This window comes from Adiantum capillus-veneris, chromosome 29, assembly GCF_014529385.1.
Source record: "Adiantum capillus-veneris isolate H3 chromosome 29, ASM1452938v2, whole genome shotgun sequence".
Taxonomy (NCBI): domain Eukaryota; kingdom Viridiplantae; phylum Streptophyta; class Polypodiopsida; order Polypodiales; family Pteridaceae; genus Adiantum; species Adiantum capillus-veneris.
Genome location: NC_140959.1, coordinates 33,802,460 through 33,810,484, shown reverse-complemented (window position 1 = coordinate 33,810,484; position 8,025 = coordinate 33,802,460). Strand labels below are relative to the sequence as shown.

Genomic DNA, 8,025 nt, shown 5'->3' with positions numbered 1-8,025 from the left:
GAGCTCTTGCATAGAGCCGCATGCCTTCAAGATGTAAGCGTAGCCTTCAAGATGCAAGTATAGGATGCTGAATTTGGAGAGATACACTTGCTTTGCATCCATTGAAAGCAGCCTGGAGCATGATACGCTTCCCCAAGAGCATCGGACCATGTATGGGCTGATTAATTCTCTCACCCATGTCAACGGCGTTGCAAAAGGTCAATGGCCTTCAAGGTGCAAGCATATGCATTCAGCAGCCTCTGACTAACAATATAATTGTGAATTTTTGTGCCCATACAAGCTTCTTGCGTAGAGCTACATGGCTTCATGCATGCGTACATGATTGCATCTGGAGAGAAGCCCTTGCTTCGCATCTGCTAAAAACAAAATGGAGCTTTCTAGCCCTGTCCTTGTGGAGCAAACCATGCAATCAATGCATTCCAAGAGTCCACACTCACGACATAAAGCTCCTCGAGCACTTGCATAGAGCCACATGCCTTGAATGAATTTGGAGAGATATACTTGCTTTGCATCCGCTAAAACCAATCTAGAGCTTTCTTTGCTCTTGTTGCACACATCCCTCAATCAGTGCATTCCAAGGGGTGACCTTCCCGACAGAAAACTACTCTAGCACTTTTTGTGCTCTCTCAAGCACACCACATTTGGCATACATATCGACCAAGACAATCCCAAGCATGACATCTTCTTTCAATGGCCATGTTCTTGTTGTGCACATCCCGTAATCAATGCATTTCAAGAGGCGACATTCTGGAAAGGAAGCTCCTCAAGCACTTTTTCTTCCCATATCAGCTTCTTGCGTAGATCTACATGCCTTCATGCATGCGTACGTGATTGCATCTGGAGAGAGGCCCTCGCTTCGCATCTGCTGAAAACAAAATAGAGCTTGCTTGCCTTGCCCTTGTGGATCAAATCATGCAATCAACGCATTCCAAGAGTCCAGACTCAGGACACGAAGCTCCTCAAGAGCCGAAAGATTCCACATGAGGTTGTCAATAGCCACCTCATCGCCATTTAATAACATAGTATTTTGCGAACACGCATCGGTGACCTCAACAACAGATTTTTCGCCATCAGTGGGGACAGGTTTTCCTTTGACTTGTTTATCATGGGTGACGGTTCTCTTGTGAAGTTTTACAAGTGCGTAACCTTTGACACTGTCTACGGTTCATTCTTCCATAAAATATGTGCACCCATCATGATGCTTAGCGATGTCAATTTGCTTCCCTTTCCGTTTTTTGTATGTGAAATACTTTAAGGTATAGTCAATGTTCTTTTTCACCACCGGTGGCCCTTGTTGCTTCCAATGATAGTCATCCTTGGTAAGCATCACTCTTTTCCCTTTACTCGTGTACTTGCAACATACTACAACAAGTATGTGTGATCATTTGCTACATCATATGATGAGAGAAAGACGAACCCACATTTACTGAAGCTAGAAAACTTCCAAGTCCACTTTAAAAATAAGAAAATGTGCTTTTCTCTACCTGTACGACATCCCATGGATAAAGAAGTCCTCATTCACTTGAATGTTTCTCAGTGACATTGTTTTGAATGCATAATCCCGTAGAGTAGGCACAAGTGATTCCAAGGAGGGCACATGACCACATTTTCTCTGCATTGTCGTACCTTGAAACATTAGAGAACTACATGATAATACTAGAGTGATCTTCATGTGTCGACGGACTAAGGTTTTGGACCGCGCATCCATATGATTGGTACTTGGTGATGACCTATACATCCACATTGCAATGCTTCACTGGAATATACCTCAGCAGAAGACGGCGGGGATGGCGGACTATCATGCTGAGGTGGTTGCTAGCGTTGGCGTTCCAGAGCAACAAGCATGGCATGCTCCTGGCAGTGGCGCCATCCATAGTATTGCAAAGGCCTGGAGTTTTTTTAAGAGATTTTTAGCGCTGGGCTTTTGACAGTGTAGTTTTTTTTAGAGATTTTAAGCGCTGGAGCCACGTGGGGTAATGACAGGTCAGGGATTGCGAAATGCCCACTACGCTAACGAAGTAAATGTGTCGACGGACTAAGGTTTTGGACCGCGCATCCATATGATTGGTACTTGGTGATGACCTATACATCCAGATTGCAATGCTTCACTAGAATATACCTCAGCAGAAGACGGCGGGGATGGCGGACTGTCCTGTTGAGGTGGTTGCTGGCGTTGGCGTTCCAGAGAAACAAGCATGACATGCTCCTGGCAGTGGCACCTTCCACAGTATTGCGAAGGCCTGGAGTTTTTTTATAGAGATTTTTAGCGTTGGACTTTTGACGACGTAGTTTTTTTTAGAGATTTTAAGAGCTAGAGCCACGTGGGGTAATGACAGGCCAGGGATTGCGAAATGCCCACTATGCTAACGAAGTAAAAATTTGAGCTTTATACCTAGGGTTCTTTTGGCGAGTGGCCGACTTACAAGGCTCAAAACTCAGGACAAAGATTACAACTCAGATTTTACACAGATATGGCTCCGTAATCATTCGGCTCGCTAATTAGAGTTTCTCTTAGCTACAAAAGCTTTCTCAAAAAGAAAAAGGAGTACAAAAATGATGGCTTTGTGAAGAGGTGGCCGACTAGGAGGGTGTAGATTAGGTTCATCTCCTGACATTCCCCCCTTCCTAGCTGTTGCAAGTCCTCGTGCAAGCTTTATCTTTGCTTCAGTAAAATCAAAATTGTGCTTCTCTAGAGTCTTGGTGCTCATTCTAAGCCTCTTTGCTATGGCCACCTTATCTGCTTGGACTGCTAGATCTTTAAATGTCTTGTTGAAGATCGTGCCTTGATAGGCTATGTGTCATATCAACAGATCCTTTGTCATTGGCTTAAAGATGGTGGAATCAATCTCAAGAAACCCGATCATGAATGCCTCTTTGAAGGTCTACATGTAGTGCAAAGGCAAGAACATGACCCGGATATACATCCCCATGATGATGTTGCGATTGAGGACATATATCCCTAGGTTCCAAGCAATGCCCTGAGTACCTTCAAGAAACACTTGCCAAGGGTGCTCTGATGCCTCTATGTCTTCAAAAGTTGTTATGCATTACATGAGGAATCCCAAACCTCGAGCAAGATTTTTTGAGCAATCCCTAAACCGAGCAAGATAGGGCAAGGTACACTATAAAAAAGACAAAAATGAAACAAGCTTTTGAGACGATTTCAAGCACAAACAAGAAATATAAACAATACTCCAATTATTTGTAACGCTAAACCCATAATATATTTTTGAGTAGAGAGATCTCCTTGAGCATGGGCTTGGTTGAATGTCACTCTTGCTAGGCTATAACAGCTAGAACCATTATAGTCACACCATAGACACTCTATTTAGGTTGTGGTGAGAGTGACATTGCTGAAGGTTATGGTGACAAAGGTGACGAGGAAGGTGGTGGTGGTGGGGGTTTATTTATGGTGCTTTAATATAAGAGTCATAGATTCATGAGCCATATACTGAGGACAACTTTGTGCTCACACATGGCCCCTCCCTTGCACCGACTGACATGTTTACTAAGGTTGTATTGGATCTCATTTGCATGTGTTGATTCCTGATGACTGACTGACAGTGCTCAGGAACAAAAACGACTAGTGTAATCCCACCTGCAAATTTTGAGTTTTACCTTTAAGATTTAAATTTGAAGATGTGAAAACCTAATAGTTCTACTACTACTACTCGTAGCTTTCAAGTATTACTCTAGAGATGCTTTTGTTTCATCCCTTGTGATGCTAGAGGAGTAAAACTTTGATAGCAAGCATCTCACAGGCCTTGAACTCACATGAACCAGCTTAAAGAATGTGAGTGTTGGTCTAGCCAACTTGCATTGAAGCGGCTGGTGCTTACAAGGCGTCCTTTACATATAAAAAAGAGATTTCTTCTAGCTATATGCTAGGTTGTTGCCTACCCCGCCATCTGCCTCTGCATACACGTCCCTCGCTCACGCCCTTTGCTTTGCCTGTTGCATCGCTCGACATCCGTCGTATGCCTCTCAGATTCTCATTTTCGCATGTTGTCAAGAAGTATCACATTTGATTCTGGTTTTTTTAGGATTTTCTCCAATCGGGTACCCCCTACTAGTTCTATATAAATTAATGTGAAAACCTTGATATATATATATACAATCCTCGTGTTGTTTATTTTGAGCACATATCTGCCATGGCCTTGGCCCATTTTCCTCGTGCAACGATCGACCTTGTACAAGGGGATCAACTAGTGTGCACACCTCTTGGAGCCCTGTGGAAGTTTTGGGCTATAGCAATGCAACGGTCCCGCTCTTAGTTCTCTCTCTCTCTCTCTCTCTCTCTCTCTCTCATATTATCACACAAGCACACAGCTCCCCCACATGTATTAAGGTTGAAGTGTCATGAGTGACAATATTTGAGTTTGCGATCTTGTTTCTCTGCATTGGCCTGCGCATGTCTTCCTGTACCAGCTTGTTATCTCATGTTGCAGCAACAGACAATTCAAAATTGTGAAAAGTAGCGTAAAAGGAAATACCCATCGGATCTCAAGAGTGATCTATCTTCATCAACAAAAATGGCAGTGTGCATGCCCACTCAGTTCTATGGATTCTGGGTAAAGGGAGTTCTCTACCCCCGCTTTCTTGAAAAAGCATTTGTTTCATGTAGGCTAGAGTTAACAGGCAGTGATGAAATTGCTGAAGAGTGGTGGGGGTAGACAAATTTGCTGTTCAGTGTAGACCCTACCACCATGAGAATTGCTGGATTTCATCCTCTTGTGCTGGATCACATCATGTGGTCACTGGTGTACTCTAAAAAGGTGTTGGGAGTGAAACGGAGAGCGACAGGCATCTCAAAGAGCTACTGGAAAGCGGGGCGGCATGAGAAGCAGGCCTGGAGCGCTGGAACGTGACCATTGCAAACATGGGAGAGATCTGGGTTAAATTTGGAGTAGTCCTATTGTGACGCCCTAGTTTCTGGGCGCGTCGGGGAGGGGGCCCGGCGGGGATTCATACCCGCACGCGGCCGAGGTAACTTCTGTCTTCAAGGGGCCCGGCGGGGATTTATACCCGCGCGCGGCCGAGGGACCAAGGTGTTGCTTCAAGGGGTCCTGGCACGGACGGCACCGGCTCAGGAGGGCCCGGCTCGGACGGGACCGGCTCGGGTCAAGTTGCCTTCTCGGGGGCCCGGCTCGGACGGGACCGGCTCGGGCGTGGTTGCGTTCCATGGGTCGACGGCCGTTTGCGTTTCGCGGGTCTTCGCGGGTCTCGCGTCTCGGGTCCCTAGCCCCACGTAGCCTCAGGCTCCGCCGCACCGCCGACGGGTCATAGCGTGCCCCGGGGAACCTTGCGTGGAGTCCCCACGGTGCGCGAGTGCGTGGAGTGAGGCTACAATGTCTAGGTGGGGGGTCCCCTCCCGTGGCCGGTCTTTGGGAGGCTCATACCCCTTATATACACCCCCGTTTGAAGAGAGTTCGACGACCGCGTCGAACGTGGGAAAAGAGTGCTCGGCTATGCATGAGGCCGTGGGGACAAAGGGGTGCATATAAGTGCAAGTGATCAAAACTGTTCCCAAAATGCAAGTAAGTAGGCATGCTTTGTTTTTGTCATTTTTGAAAATGAGTGTGTGTATATTTTTTGGGGTTTTGGCAGAAGGCTGAAAAAGTATGCTTTGAACACCCAAGTAGAATTCCCCGTACTTGAGCGTTCCCCGAATAGGTAACCCGATGTGCGCGGAGCCACCTGCTGCGTTGGTCCGCGCGGAGGCTTCTTGAAAGCCGAATCTGAAATAGCGTTCCGTCGCAATGCAGCACTTGCGAGTTGGTCCCTGTTTGGACGTCGTTTGGATCTTTAGCTCAGCGTGGGCCACAAAACGTGGCCGGGGCGCGACGAACACCGTTGGCTTGGTTCGTCGCGTTTTTGGTGATTCTCTGTTTTTGTCATAAAGAGCCCTGTCTGGCTCGCATCTGCCTTTTCTTCATGTGAAGAGCCCTGTCTGGCTCACATCTTTGCTTTTCCTCATGGAGGTGCCCGGCTCGGATCGGGGCCGGCGCGGGTCACGGGTGACGGCCCGGTGTTCAGGGAACGCGTCACGGTGCGGAGGGCGTGTGGTTCCTTTCTGGAGCTCTCTTCACCAGGATTTTGACGACCCGGGCCATTGCGGTTGGAGTCGTCGTGAGTATCGTGCGCGTCGGGCACGTTAGTCTTCGGCTCGTTTCCAGGAGCTCGTTCTGGAGCTCTGATACCAAGTGTGACGCCCCAGTTTCTGGGCGCGTCGGGGAGGGGGCCCGGCGGGGATTCATACCCGCACGCGGCCGAGGTAACTTCTGTCTTCAAGGGGCCCGGCGGGGATTTATACCCGCGCGCGGCCGAGGGACCAAGGTGTTGCTTCAAGGGGTCCTGGCACGGACCGCACCGGCTCAGGAGGGCCCGGCTCGGACGGGACCGGCTCGGGCGTGGTTGCGTTCCATGGGTCGACGGCCGTTTGCGTTTCGCGGGTCTTCGCGGGTCTCGCGTCTCGGGTCCCTAGCCCCACGTAGCCTCAGGCTCCGCCGCACCGCCGACGGGTCATAGCGTGCCCCGGGGAACCTTGCGTGGAGTCCCCACGGTGCGCGAGTGCGTGGAGTGAGGCTACAGTGTCTAGGTGGGGGGTCCCCTCCCGTGGCCGGTCTTCGGGACGCTCATACCCCTTATACCTATAAACGTATATATACGTGCATTGTGTTCCAGGGTAATGACAGAGGGGCACGAGGTGTAAAAGCATATCAGTACTACCACCTTCAGGCTGCCTTCCAAACTCCACCGACTCTCTTCTCCCATCAACGAGTCCTTTCCGACTGCAAATCCCGGGCCCCCACTTCGAAAAAGGGAGCCTTAAGAGTGTATATGCTGTGTCAATTTCAAGAGCCGCCTTATCTGCTGCCAATAGAGGGAGAGAAGTTGCTGCCTTTGTGTAAGGGCACGCGCGATGTTTCCTGTAGCGAAAGACAATTTAGTGCAGTGACTGTAGTCAGAGGACCTTGGGACTATCTAACACGGGCATTGAGGGGGTGGGATCTATGGTGGGATGAAGGAGAGCCGTAGATCGCGGCAAAGTAATATGGGGTATCGAGATTACAAAAAATAATCTCGGGTACCCGAGATTACTTTGCACCCGAGATTACTTCGCACCTAAGATTACTTCTCGGCCGACCGTCGAACCCTTGACCTCACCTTTGCGACTCGCATGCCGTAACCACGAGCACCCGCGTGTTTATTGTGATGGTATGGGCCCGAGATTACTCTTATACCAAAGGTGACCAAAAGTAATCTCGGGTACCCGAGATTACTTTTTATACCCGAGATTACTTTTTGCGGTGCTGACAAGATCTACGGCGCTCGATGCTCTCACCATAGATCCCATGCCCCCATGCCCGTGTCATATAGTCCTGAGGGTCGGCGGAGTTTGTACGGTGCAACTTCAAGCATGAATTGCACCCTGCGAGGTTTCCTGCAGTCACGTGGAGCAGTATTGTCATCATCATCCACTTGCGCCCACCGTCCTAAATGCATCTTGAAAAACTCTCTCTAGCCACGACGCGGACTGCTAGAGGGAGATTGCTTGCACCCTGCGAAGCTGCCTACAGTCACACGCTGCCTACAGTCACACGGGCATCCACCTTTGCCCACCCTCCAAAGTGCAAATTGAACCTTTAAAAACTCTCTCCACCCATCCCCGCCGGCGTGGATGGCTAGAGGGAGATAAGAGCCGGGTCGCGCTGTGTGCTAGCAGGGGTATTGGAAGCGGGAATCTCCCACATTGGGCATATTTGCTGCTTTCTCGTAGCTCTGCTATTGCGCCTCTAATCCCTTCAAAAATGAAGGGATTTTGTTATAATTCAGGAGGGGAAGAGCGTAGCTTCTTTTTCTGCAGTCCCTGGCCAATGGAACTGCACGAAGACAATTGCCTTTTCACCTACATTCCTGCAAACAGTACATCTGTAACTCTGGTGCGACCCGATGTCTCCCTCGCCCCCCTTAATCCTCCTAACCTTGGGCGCGACTCGGCTCTAAGATTTTAATAAGAGTCGA

The 8,025-nt window shown here is 49.0% G+C and overlaps 1 pseudogene; it reads right to left on the bottom strand.

Annotated features, from left to right (window-relative positions):
- Window positions 1-910: 910 nt before the first annotated feature.
- Window positions 911-2,245, bottom strand: LOC147419014 (uncharacterized; annotated as a pseudogene).
- Window positions 2,246-8,025: the final 5,780 nt, after the last annotated feature.